We start from the raw sequence: 15,293 nt of genomic DNA, 5'->3' as shown, positions 1-15,293 counted from the left end.
ATACAGTTATAAAAACATTGGCAGGTGCAAAAGGCCCTGTCTATGACATCACTTGCTGCTGGAGCCTGGCACAGGTCAGAGTATTTTTGCAGTTGCCATCTTCAAACGGTCGTATTTTAAAAACTTTAAATCCTACAGTGAAGAGCTTTATATTGTGAGAATCACAAGACCCAGACCTACATTTTGATGTATAGTATGTCTCTGAGATATTAACAATGAAGGCACAGTCGCAGTTTAGAAATTGCCCTTCAAATGTGAGCTTTGCAGAGTGGAGTTTCAATGAATGTCAATGGACTGCGTGAGTTTCAAACAAATGGTCATATTGTGAAAACTATAAGGACTATGACTTAGCTGTAGACATTTTTAGTGGCAGCAGGGATAGCTGAACGTTTTGATATAAGATTTGTGTAGGTGGGCCTGAAAATGAGGGAGTGGTGGCAGTTTAGAAATCATGTCCTGATTTTTCAGCTCTTGCCAGCTCCCACTCTAGCTTTGCCATTCATTCCTATGGGACAAATTTCGCCACAAGAACGACGATATTCCGAGAACCATTCGGTGAAACGTTCCACAAAGTAATAGCAATCCGATCGGGAACAATCTGCACGTTTTGGTAAATTTTTGTCTATGTAGTGTAAAAACTGTGGGAGGAGTTAGGGTGGCAAATTTGGCTATAATAATAATAATAATATATATGTGAGATAACAGTAAGTAGTCTTGCTATGCAAGAACACTTAATAATAATAATAATAACTAGAAAAGCTACAATTTCTGGGGAAATTGTGTGAAGTGTTCTTGCCTCCATCAGTAGTCTACAACTAGAGTGGGCGGAGTAACTGTTAGTATTTATTTATATAGCACATTTAATTGCAATGTTGTTGCCCAGAGTGCTTCACAGTTACATTAAAACATACAGTTATAAAAAATTAGCAGGTGTAAAAGGCTTTGTCTATGACATCACTTGCTGCTGCAGCCTTGCACAGGTCAGAGTATTTTGGCGGTTGCCATATTCAAACGGTCGTATTTTAAAAACTATAAATCCTACAGTGAAGAGCTTTATATTGTGAGAATCACAAGACCCAGACCTACATTTTGATGTATAGTATGTCTCTGAGATATTAACAATGAAGGCACAGTCGCAGTTTCGAAATTGCCCTTCAAATGTGAGCTTTGCAGAGTGGAGTTTCAATGAATGTCAATGGAAGGCGTGAGTTGCAAACAAATGGTCATATTGTGAAAACTATAAGGACTATGGCTTAGCCGTGGACATTTCTAGTGGCAGCAGGGATAGCTGAACGTTTTGATATAAGATTTGTGTAGGTGGGCCTGAAAATGAGGGAGTGGTGGCAGTTTAGAAATCATGTCCTGATTTTTCAGCTTTTGCCAGCTCCCACTCTAGCTTTGCCATTCATTCCTATGGGACAAATTTCGCCACAAGAATGACGATATTCCGAGAACCATTCGGCGAAACGTTCCACAAAGTAATAGCAATCCGATCGGGAACAATCTGCACGTTTTGGTATATTTTTGTCTATGTAGTGTAAAAACTGTGGGAGGAGTTAGGGTGGCAAATTTGGCTATAATAAGAATAATAAGAATAATAATAATAATATATATGTGAGATAACATTAAGTGGTCTTGCTATGCAAGAACACTTAATAATAATAATAATTTAGTCGCAATAAGGGAGTTAACCCCTTAAGTCCGGCGGACGTATATTTACGTCCTTTTAAAAGCGGCTCTAAACGCCGCAGGACGTAAATATACGCCCGCCGTTTTTTTTTAACTTACCCGGTCGCCGGTGGTCCCACGCTGGCGATCGCGGTTGGGGGGACTCCCAGGGAGCCCCCCCGCAGCAGATCTGCCTCCTCCGGTCCCTCCCGGTCATGTGAGAGTGAGGTCCTTGCGAGGACCTCACAATCATATGGCCGGTATAGCTGGCTCAGGCATTGCCAGCAGGGGGACCAACTGTAATGACAGTTGGTCCCCCTGCTGGCTGAAAATAAAATAAAAAAAAATATATATATATATATATATATATATATATATATATATATATATATATATATATATATATATATATATACTTAGATCATATATATATATATATGATCTAAGTATATATATATATATATACACATATACACACATACACATACACCGTCTAGGTGTATTTTAATATTAATATATATATAATTATATATATATATATTAATATCAAATTACACGTAGACTGATACTGATTAAATATATATATAATTATTGTTATATATATATTTATAAATAATATAAAAAAAATATGTAAATACGTAAAACAAATTAAATAAAAAAATAATTAAAAATAAAATATTAAAAAATATATAGATGTTTTATTTCGTTCTAACTGTATTGTGATATTAATATATATATATTTATATATATTTATATCAAAATACACGTAGAACGAAATAATATATATATCTATATACATAAATATATACGTATATATCACTATATATATATACCTATATATATATACCTATATATAAATAAAAATATTTTAAAAAAAAAATATATATATATATATACACATATGTATATATATATACATATATTAATTCTACACATATATTTATGTAATAATTTTACATAATTAGGTATCCTAATTAATTACAATTAGCGGGACCTGCCTGACAACCCATGCCGAAAGTATAAGGAATTTAATTTGCTAGCACTATATTTAACCCTATAACTTTCCAAGACACCATAAAACCTGTACATGGGGGGTACTGTTTTACTCGGGAGACTTCGCTGAACACAAATATTAGTGTTTCAAAACAGTAAAATGTATTACAACGATGATATCGCCAGTAAAAGTGAAGTTTTTTGCATTTTTCACGCACAAACAGAACTTACACGGACGATATTACTGCTGCAATACTTTTTACTGTTTTGAAACACAAATATTTGTGTTCAGCGAAGTCTCCCGAGTACAACAGTACCCCTCATGTACAGGTTTTATGGTGTTTTCAAAAATTACAGCGTCAAATATAAGGCTTGTGTTTCATTTTTTTCACATTAAAATTCGCCAGATTGCTTACGTTGCCTTTATGACCCTATGGTAGCCCAAGAATGAAGATTACCCCTATGATGACATACTATTTGCAATAGTAGACAACCCAAGGTATTGCAAATGGGGTATGTCCAGTCTTTTTTAGTAGCCATTTGGTCACAAACACTGGCCAGTATTGCAAATGGGGTATGTCCAGTCTTTTTTAGTAGCCATTTGGTCACAAACACTGGCCAAAATTGGCGTTTTTTGCATTTTTCACACACAAACAAATACTAACGCTAACTTTGACCAGTGTTTGTGACCAAATGGCTACTAAAAAAGACTGGACATACCCCATTTGCAATACCTTGGGTCGTCTACTATTGCAAATGGTATGCCATTATGGGTGTAAATTTATTTCCTGGGCTACTATACAGTCTCAAAGGCAACGTAACCAATCTGACAAATTTCAATTTCAAATGTAACACGCTATATTTGACAGTGTCGGTGGTTACAGTGCTCGGTCTGTACAGATTGTATTAGGGATAGACAGTGTCGGTGGTTACAGTGCTCGGTCTGTACAGACTGTATTAGGGATAGCCAGTGTCCGTGGTTATAGTGCTCGGTCTGTACAGACTGTATTAGGGATAGCCAGTGTCGGTGGTTACAGTGCTCGGTCTGTACAGACTGTATTAGGGATAGACAGTGTCGGTGGTTACAGTGCTCGGTCTGTACAGACTGTATTAGGGATAGCCAGTGTCGGTGGTTATAGTGCTTGTTCTGTACAGACTGTATTAGGGATAGACAGTGTCGGTGGTTACAGTGCTCGGTCTGTACAGACTGTATTAGGGATAGCCAGTGTCGGTGGTTATAGTGCACGGCCTGTACAGATTGTATTCGGGATAGCCAGTGTCGGTGGTTATAGTGCTCGGTCTGTACAGACTGTATTAGGGATAGCCAGTGTCGGTGGTTACAGTGCACGGCCTGTACAGATTGTATTCGGGATAGCCAGTGTCGGTGGTTATAGTGCTCGGTCTGTACAGACTGTATTAAGGATAGCCAGTGTCGGTGGTTATAGTGCACGGCCTGTACAGACTGTATTCGGGATAGCCAGTGTCGGTTGTTATAGTGCTCGGTCTGTACAGACTGTATTAGTGATAGCCAGTGTTGGTGGTTATAGTGCTTGTTCTGTACAGACTGTATTAGTGATAGCCAGTGTCGGTGGTTATAGTGCTTGTTCTGTACAGACTGTATTAGTGATAGCCAGTGTCGGTAGTTTTAGTGCTTGTTCTGTACATACTGTATTAGGGATAGACAGTGTCGGTAGTTATAGTGCTTGGTCTGTACAAACTATTAGTGATAGCCAGAGATATAGAATAAATATAAAACAAAGTATTAAATATAACACATACGGTAGGAGATGTACAATATTATACAACAGATAAAGTATATACAGTATGATATATTATTAAGAGGTATATAATGAATACCATAAAATGTATTATGATATATGTGATAACGCATGTCCCCCTCCATATAATGAATGCAGAATGATATATAATAGGACACGACATGTTATGAGGTATATAATGAATGTTATAATGCTTATTATTATTATTATATTATTACGGTAATATCCCCCCGGTACCTGCTCTCTGTGTTGTTATAATGTGATATATTGTTATATTATAATTCACCCCCCTCCAGTACCTGCTCTCTGTGTTGGTATAATGTGATATATTATATATTAAATTATTATTTTTATTATATTATCCCCTGGTACCTGCTCTCTGTGTTGTTATAATGTGATATATTATTATTATATATTATATTTCCCCCCCACCCCCCGGTACCTGCTCTCTGTGTTGGTATAATGTGATATATTATGAAATTATTATTATCCCCCCGGTACCTGTTCTCTGTGTTGGTATAATGTGATATATTATATTATTATGCCCCCGGTACCTGTTCTCTGTGTTGGTATAATGTGATATATTATTATATTATTATTATCCCCCGGTACCTGCTCTCTGTGTTGGTATAATGTGATATATTATGAAATTATTATTATCCCCCCGGTACCTGTTCTCTGTGTTGGTATAATGTGATATATTATATTATTATGCCCCCGGTACCTGTTCTCTGTGTTGGTATAATGTGATATATTATTATTATATTATTATCCCCCGGTACCTGTTCTCTGTGTTGTGATATATTATTATATTATTATCCCCCCGGTACCTGCTCTCTGTGTGTATATAAAAAAGATATTATATTATAATTTCCCCCCTCTCCGTCTTGTTGTAATATGATTATTATTATTATCCCCCCGGTACCTGCACTCTGTCTAGTTATAATGTGATATATTATTATTATTTTCCCCCACCCCCCTCAGTACCTGCTCTCTGTGTTGGTATAATGTGATATATTATATATTAAATTATTATTTTTATTATATTATCCCCCGGTACCTGCTCTCTGTGTTGTTATAATGTAATATATTATTATTATATATTATATTATCCCCCCCCCCCCCCAGTACCTGCTCTCTGTGTTGGTATAATGTGATATATTATATATTAAATTATTATTTTTATTATATTATCCCCCGGTACCTGCTCTCTGTGTTGTTATAATGTAATATATTATTATTATATATTATATTATCCCCCACCCCCACCCCCTGGTACCTGCTCTCTGTGTTGTTATAATGTAATATATTATTATTAATTATCCCCCCCACCCCCTGGTACCTGCTCTCTGTGTTGGTATAATGTAATATATTATTATTATATATTATATTATCCCCCACCCCCACCCCCTGGTATCTGCTCTCTGTGTTGTTATAATGTAATATATTATTATTAATTATCCCCCCCACCCCCTGGTACCTGCTCTCTGTGTTGGTATAATGTGATATATTATTATTATTATCCCCCCGGTACCTGTTCTCTGTGTTGGTCTAATGTGATATATTATTATTATCCCCCCGGTACCTGTTCTCTGTGTTGTTATAATGTGATATATTATATTATTATCCCCCCGGTACCTGCTCTCTGTGTGTATATAAAAAATGAGATATTATTATTATTATTATTATTATTATATTATAATTTCCCCCCTCTCCGTCTTGTTGTAATATGATTCTATTATTATTATTATTATTATTCCCCCCAGTACCTGCACTCTGTCTAGTTATAATGTGATATATTATTATATATTAATATTTTCCCCCACCCCCGGTACCTGCTCTCTGTGTTGTTATAATGGGATATATTATTCCTATAATTTTCCCCCTCTCCGTCTTGTTGTAATATGATTTATTATTATTATTATTATTATCCCCCCGGTACCTGCACTCTGTCTAGTTATAATGTGATATATTATTATTATTTTCCCCCACCCCCCGGTACCTGCTCTCTGTGTTGTTATAATGGGATATATATTATTACCACCCACCCCCCTCCCCCCCCCCCAGTACCTGCTCTCTGTGTTGGTATAATGTGATATATTATATATTAAATTATTATTTGCATTATATTATCCCCCGGTACCTGCTCTCTGTGTTGTTATAATGTAATATATTATTATTATTTATTATATTATCCCCCCCCCAGTACCTGCTCTCTGTGTTGGTATAATGTGATATATTATTATTATCCCCCCTGGTACCTGCTCTCTGTGTTGGTATAATGTGATATATTATATATTAAATTATTATTTTTATTATATTATCCCCCGGTACCTGCTCTCTGTGTTGTTATAATGCAATATATTATTATTATATATTATATTATCCCCCCCCCAGTACCTGCTCTCTGTGTTGTTATAATGTAATATATTATTATATTATCCCCCCCCCCCCGGTACCTGCTCTCTGCGTTGTTATAATGTGATATATTATATCCCCCGGTACCTGCTCTCTGTGTTATAATGTATTATATTATTATATATTATATTATCCCCCCCCACCCCCCTAGTACCTGCTCTCTGTGTTGTTATAATGTGATATATTATTATTATCCCCCCGATACCCGTTCTCTGTGTTGGTATAATGTGATATATTATTATTATATTATTATTATCCCCCCGGTACCTGTTCTCTGTGTTGTTATAATGTGATATATTATATATTAAATTATTATTTTTATTATATTATCCCCCGGTACCTGCTCTCTGTGTTATAATGTAATATATTATATATTAAATTATTATTTTTATTATATTATCCCCCGGTACCTGCTCTCTGTGTTATAATGTAATATATTATTATATATTATATTATCCCCCCCCACCCCCCTAGTACCTGCTCTCTGTGTTGTTATAATGTGATATATTATTATTATATATTATATTATCCCCCCCACCCCCCTGGTACCTGCTCTCTGTGTTGGTATAATGTGATATATTATTATTATCCCCCCGATACCCGTTCTCTGTGTTGGTATAATGTGATATATTATTATTATTATATTATTATTATCCCCCCGGTACCTGTTCTCTGTGTTGTTATAATGTAATATATTATTATATTATCCCCCCCCCCCACCCCCCTGGTACCTGCTCTCTGTGTTGTTATAATGTAATATATTATTATTATTATATATTATATTATCCCCCCCACCCCCTGGTACCTGCTCTCTGTGTTGGTATAATGTGATATATTATTATTATTATCATCATCCCCCCGGTACCTGTTCTCTGTGTTGGTATAATGTGATATATTATTATTATCCCCCCGGTACCTGTTCTCTGTGTTGTTATAATGTGATATATTATATTATTATCCCCCGGTACCTGCTCTCTGTGTGTATATAAAAAATGAGATATTATTATATTATAATTTCCCCCCTCTCCGTCTTGTTGTAATATAATTCTATTATTAATTATTATTATTATATTATTATCCCCCCAGTACCTGCACTCTGTCTAGTTATAATGTGATATATTATTATATATTAATATTTCCCCCCTCCCCCGGTACCTGCTCTCTGTGTTGGTATAATGTGATATTTATTATAAAACTTCAAGACTATCTGTTCAACTGCAAGGCACATGAGCAGGAAAACAGATCTTACCCAGAATCCTCTGCGACTGACCATTTTCTGACTGAAGCATTAATTATTCATCAAGCGGAGAAGAGGTCATCCAAAGCGATATAATATAAATATAATACAAACATTTTTATAATAATAACTAATAAATGTATTTATGTAGTGCGCACGCTCTCGGAATTAACCAAATCGGCAGCTGAATAGAAATAGATTATTACTCAATTGATGGTACTCAATTTATCGACATTGGAAGGATGAAGGGCTGAGTAGACCCTGTGACCATGCATTTTTGAATAGGCTTTGTAGTCAGGAAATTTACCAACTGAGCTACCTCACTAGCAGACTTGCACGGTACCAGCTGTCCGTGTTGTTATGATGTAATATTATTATATTATTATCCCCCTGTACCTGTTGTCCGTGTTGTTATAATGTTATATTATTATATTATTAAATATTATTATTCCCCTACCGGTTCCTGCTGTCCATGTTGTTATAATGTAATATTATATTATTATCCCCCGGTACCTGTTGTTATAATGTTATATTATTAATTATTATTATTCCCCTACCGGTTCCTGCTGTCCGTGTTGTTATAATGTAATATTATTATCCCCCGGTACCTGCTGTCCGTGTTGTTATAATGTAATATTATACTATTATCCCCCGGTACCTGCTGTCTGTGTTGTTATAATGTTATTATATATTATTATATTATCCCCACTCCCGGTACCTGCTGTTCATGTTGTAATGTTATATTATTATTATATATTATAATCATAATCATATATTATTATTCCCCATCCCGGTACCTGCTGTCCGTGTTGTTATAATTTTATTATATTATTCCCACTCCCGGTACCTGCTCTCCGTGTTGTTATGTTATATTATTATTATATGTTATATTATTATATTATTCCCACTCCCGGTACCTGCTCTTCATGGTGTTATAATGTTATTATATATTATTATATTATTCCCACTCCCGGTACCTGCTCTCCACGTTGTTATGTTATATTATTATATTATTCCCACTCCCGGTACCTGCTCTCCATGTTGTTATGTTATATTATTATATTATTCCCACTCCCGGTACCTGCTCCTCGTGTTGTTATGTTATATTATTATATTATTCCCACTCCCGGTACCTGCTCTTCATGGTGTTATAATGTTATTATATATTATTATATTATTCCCACTCCCGGTACCTGCTCTCCATGTTGTTATGTTATATTATTATATTATTCCCACTCCCGGTACCTGCTCTCCATGTTATGTTATATTATTATATTATTCCCACTCCCGGTACCTGCTCCTCGTGTTGTTATGTTATATTATTATAGTGTTCCCACTCCCGGTACCTGCTCTCCATGTTGTTATGTTATATTATTATATTATTCCCACTCCCGGTACCTGCTCTCCATGTTGTTATGTTATATTATTATATTATTCCCACTCCCGGTACCTGCTCCTCGTGTTGTTATGTTATATTATTATTATATTATTCCCACTCCCGGTACCTGCTCTTCATGGTGTTATAATGTTATTATATATTATTATATTATTCCCACTCCCGGTACCTGCTCTCCATGTTGTTATGTTATATTATTATATTATTCCCACTCCCGGTACCTGCTCCTCGTGTTGTTATATTATATTATTCCCACTCCCGGTACCTGCTCTCCATGTTGTTATGTTATATTATTATATTATTCCCACTCCCGGTACCTGCTCCTCGTGTTGTTATGTTATATTATTATATTATTCCCACTCCCGGTACCTGCTCTCCATGTTGTTATGTTATATTATTATTATTATTATATATTATTCCCACTCCCGGTACCTTCTCTCCATGTTGTTATGTTATATTATTATTATATATTATTCCCCTCCCGGTACCTGCTCTCCATGTTATTATGTTATATTATTATATATTATTCCCCTCCCGGTACCTGCTGTCCATGTTGTTATGTTATATTATTATATATTATTACCACTCCCGGTACCTGCTCTCCATGTTGTTATGTTATATTATTATTATTATTATTATATATTATTCCCACTCCGGGTACCTGCTCTCCATGTTGTTATGTTATATTATTATTATTATATATTATTCCCACTCCCGGTACCTGCTCTCCATGTTGTTATGTTATATTATTATTATTATGATATATTATTCCCACTCCCGGTACCTGCTCTCCATGTTGTTATGTTATATTATTATTATTATATATTATTCCCACTCCCGGTACCTGCTCTCCATGTTGTTATGTTATATTATTATTATTATTATATATTATTCCCACTCCGGGTACCTGCTCTCCATGTTGTTATGTTATATTATTATTATTATATATTATTCCCACTCCCGGTACCTGCTCTCCATGTTGTTATGTTATATTATTATTATGATATATTATTCCCACTCCCGGTACCTGCTCTCCATGTTGTTATGTTATATTATTATTATTATTATATATTATTCCCACTCCCGGTACCTGCTCTCCATGTTGTTTTAATGTAATATTATTATAATACAGTGGGACCTCGGTTTACGAATTTAATGCGTTCTCCGGGACGTTTCTTATTGCGAAACATTTGTAAACCGAAACGCGGTTTCCCATAGGAATGCATTGAAAACCAATGAATCCGTTCTGGAGGTCAGAAATAAGTCAAAATGAGTTGGCATGTAAACCAACCCACAATGCAGAACACACAGTAAAAGGCATGCAAACAATGAAGCTCAGCTCCCTACCTTTCCATGGCTTGAGAAATGCACCAAAAAGTCCCCAAACCACTGCAAAAAAATTCAGAATGGCTCCAAAACTTGATGCAAAAGCCACTCCAACACCTCCACACTCAACGCCACGTGCTACCCACAGGCTCCAGCATGCAGGGGGCGGTGCTATAAACCTCCCAGGTGCAATTGTGTATTGCGAAACAAATTTGTAAACCGAGGCATTATTTTCAATGGATTTTCATTTGTAAACCGAAAATTATGTTAACCGAGGCGTTTGTAAACCGAGGTCCCACTGTATATTATCCCCCCAGTACCTGTTGTTATAATGTTATATTATTATTATTATTACCTGCTCTCCTTGCTCTCAGTCGGTGCTGTCCCCCCGGAGCCCGAGCTCTCAGTGCTGTTATAATGTTATATTATTATTATATATTAATATTATTATTATTACCTGCTCTCCTTGCGCTCAGTGCAGTCCCCCCGGAGCCCGAGCTCTCAGTGATGTTAGATTATTATTATTATTATTATTATATAGTATTATTAGCCCGAGCTCTCAGTGCTGTTATTATTATATTATATAGTATTATTATCCCCCCTGTACCTGCAATCAGTGCTGCCCCCCCCGGAGCCCGAGCTCTCAGTGCTGTTATTATTATTATTATAATATAGTATTATTATTCCCCCCTGGTACCTGCAGTCAGTGCTGTTATTATTATTCTTATATAGTATTATTATCCTCCCTGGTACCTGCAGTCAGTGCTGTTATTATTATTATATAGTATTATTATCCCCCCTGGTACCTGCAGTCAGTGCTGTTATTATTATTCTTATATAGTATTATTATCCCCCCTGGTACCTGCAGTCAGTGCTGTTATTATTATTATTATTATATACTATTATTATCCCCCCTGGTACCTGCAGTCAGTGCTGTTATTATTATTATTATTATATAGTATTATTATCCCCCCTGGTACCTGCAGTCAGTGCTGTTATTATTATATAGTATTATTATCCCCCCTGGTACCTGCAGTCAGTGCTGTTATTATTATTATTATATTATATAGTATTATTATCCCCCCCCCCCCCCAGTACCTGCAGTCAGTGCTGTTATTATATTATTATTATTATATAGTATTATTATCCCCCCGGTACCTGCAGTCAGTGCTGTTATTATTATAATATTATTATTATAATAATAATAATAATAATAATAACAGCACTGACTGCAGGTACCGGGGGGATAATAATAATAATAATAATAATAATAATAATATTATCCCCCCCGGTACCTGCAGTCAGTGCTGTTATTATTATTATAATATAGTATTATTATCCCCCCGGTACCTGCAGTCAGTGCTGTTATTATTATTATATTATATAGTATTATTACCCCCCCCCCCCCCCCCGGTACCTGCAGTCAGTGCTGTTATTATTATTATTATTATTATTATTATATAGTATTATTATCCCCCCAGTACCTGCAGTCAGTGCTGTTATTATTATTATTATATTATATAGTATTATTATCCCACGGTACCTGCAGTCAGTGCGGTTATTATTATTATTATATTATATAGTATTATTATCCCACGGTAGCTGCAGTCAGTGCTGTTATTATTATTATATTATATAGTATTATTATCCCACGGTACCTGCAGTCAGTGCTATTAGTATTATTATAATATAGTATTATTATCCCCCCCCCCCCCCCGGTACCTGCTGTTATTATTATTATTATTATTATTATTATTATCCCCCCGGTACCTGCTCTCCTTGCGCTCAGTCAGTGCTGTCCACCCAGAGACCGAGCTCTCAGTGCTGTTATTATTATTATATTATTATTATATAGTATTATTATCCCCCCGGTACCTGCAGTAAGTGCTTTTATTATTATTATATTATATAGTATTATTATTAATATCCCCCTGGTACCTGCTCTCCTTGCGCTCAGTCAGTGCTGTCCACCCAGAGACCGAGCTCTCAGTGCTGTTATTATTATTATTATTATATTATATAGTATTATTATTATTATATAGTATTATTATCCCCCCCGGTACCTGCTCTCCTTGCGCTCAGTCAGTGCTGTCCACCCGGAGACCGAGCTCTCAGTGCTGTTATTATTATTATTATTATTATATAGTATTATTATCCCCCCGGTACCTGCAGTCAGTGCTGTTATTATTATTATTATTATTATTATAATATAGTATTATTATCATCCCCCCGGTACCTGCAGTCAGTGCTATTATTATTATTATATATTATTATTATTATTATCCCCCTGGTACCTGCTCTCCTTGCAGTCAGTGCTGTCCGCCCGGAGCCCGAGCTCTCAGTGCTGTTATAATGTTATATTATTATTACCTGCTCTCCTTGCTCTCAGTCAGTGCTGTTATAATGTTATATTATTATATTATTATGATATAGTATTATGATATAGTATTATTTTATAGTATTATTATTATTATTACCTGCTCTCAGTCAGTGCTGTTATAATGTTATATTATTATTATTATTATCCCCCCGGTACCTGCTCTCAGTGCTGTTAATAATAATAATAATAATAATAATAATAATAATAATAATAATAATAATATTATTATATAGTATTATTATTACCTGCTCTCAGTCAGTGCTGTCCGCCCGGAGCCCGAGCTCTCAGTGCTGTTATAATGTTATTATTAATATTATATATTATTATTATTATTATTATTACCTGCTCTCAGTCAGTGCTGTTATAATGTTATATTATTATATTATTATGATATAGTATTATTATATAGTATTATTATTACCTGCTCTCAGTCAGTGCTGTCCCCCCGGATCCCGAGCTCTCAGTGCTGTTATAATGTTATTATTAATATTATATATTATTATTATTATTATTACCTGCTCTCAGTCAGTGCTGTCCGCCCGGAGCCCGAGCTCTCAGTGCTGTTATAATGTTATTATTAATATTATATATTATTATTATTATTATTATTACCTGCTCTCAGTCAGTGCTGTTATAATGTTATATTATTATATTATTATGATATAGTATTATTATATAGTATTATTATTACCTGCTCTCAGTCAGTGCTGTCCCCCCGGATCCCGAGCTCTCAGTGCTGTTATAATGTTATTATTAATATTATATATTATTATTATTATTATTACCTGCTCTCCTGGCGCTCAGTCAGTGCTGTTATAATGTTATTATTATTATTATATATTATATTATTATTACCTCCTCTCGTTGCTCTCCTGGCGCTCAGTCAGTGCTGTTATAATGTTATATTATTATTATTATATAGTATTATTATATTATATTATTATTACCTGCTCTCGTTGCTCTCCTGGCGCTCAGTCAGTGCTGTCCCCCCGGAGCCCGAGCTCTCACACGGCTTCTCCAGCTCCCGCAGCTCCTCCGGCTCCAACACATCCAGCTCCCATCCTCTCGCGAGATCTCCTCACCTGTCCGACCAACCCCGCCCACCGCCATCTCTAACCCCGCCCCTACCACCATCTGACACGAGGGGTTACGCCTTCCATGTCTGTCACCGCCGGTCATCATGGGCGTGGCCGACTGCTTCCACATGCAGTCTGAGGGTACACCTCGCCCTGTCAATCAGTGAATAGGCGTGGCCGACTGCGTCCACATGCAGTCTGAGGAGACACCTCGCCCTGTCAATCAGTGAATAGGCGTGGCCGACTGCGTCCACATACAGACTGAGGAGACACCTCGCCCTATCAGTCAGTGAGTAGGCGTGGCCGACTGCGTCCACATGCAGCCTGAGGGGAGACCTCCCCCTGTTAGTCAGTGAATGGGCGTGGCTCCCTGTTTCCACATGCAGTCTGAAGGCAGACTCCGCCCTGTCAATCAGTGAATGGGCGTGGCTGGCTGTTCTCCCTTGGCCTGTTAGACAAGGGATGGGCGGGGCTGGAGGTTCCCTGTGCTCTGGTGTGTGGGAACCCATAGGGAGAACCTGCATGAGGCCGGTTTAAACACTAGAGACACAAACCCACATGATCCCCGACATAGACATAGTGTCCCCGCCATAGACATAGTGTTCTATTCTATGATCCACGCCATAGACATAGTGTTCTATTCTATGATCCCCGCCATAGACATAGTGTTCTATTCTATGATCCCCGCCATAGACATAGTGTTCTATTCTATGATCCCCGCCATAGACATAGTGTTCTATTCTATGATCCCCGCCATAGACATAGTGTTCTATTCTATGATCCCCGCCATAGACATAGTGTTCTATTCTATGATCCCACCATAGACATAGTGTTCTATTCTATGATCCCCGCCATAGACATAGTGTTCTATTCTATGATCCCCGCCATAGACATAGTGTTCTATTCTATGATCCCCGCCATAGACATAGTGTTCTATTCTATGATCCCCGCCATAGACATAGTGTTCTATTCTATGATCCCCGCCATAGACATAGTGTTCTATTCTATGATCCCCGCCATA

At 36.4% G+C, this 15,293-nt stretch overlaps 1 protein-coding gene across 2 annotated transcripts in view; it reads right to left on the bottom strand.

Moving 5' to 3' along the window:
• The window catches only part of STK38L (serine/threonine kinase 38 like), a 39,759-nt gene extending 25,484 nt beyond the window's left edge, over nucleotides 1-14,275 (bottom strand). The window contains exon 1 of one of the 2 annotated variants that reach the window (XM_063445041.1): nucleotides 14,144-14,275. The gene's annotated coding sequence lies outside the window, so the exon portion shown is untranslated. Of the gene's footprint in view, nucleotides 1-11,273; nucleotides 11,303-14,143 lie in introns of those variants that run through there. The other variant, XM_063445042.1, reaches the window with a different exon arrangement.
• Nucleotides 14,276-15,293: the final 1,018 nt, after the last annotated feature.

The sequence above is a fragment of the Pelobates fuscus genome, chromosome 3 (assembly GCF_036172605.1).
Source record: "Pelobates fuscus isolate aPelFus1 chromosome 3, aPelFus1.pri, whole genome shotgun sequence".
Lineage (NCBI taxonomy): Eukaryota > Metazoa > Chordata > Amphibia > Anura > Pelobatidae > Pelobates > Pelobates fuscus.
The sequence above is the reverse complement of the archived record's forward strand: the minus strand, read 5'-3'. Positions and strand labels throughout refer to the sequence as shown.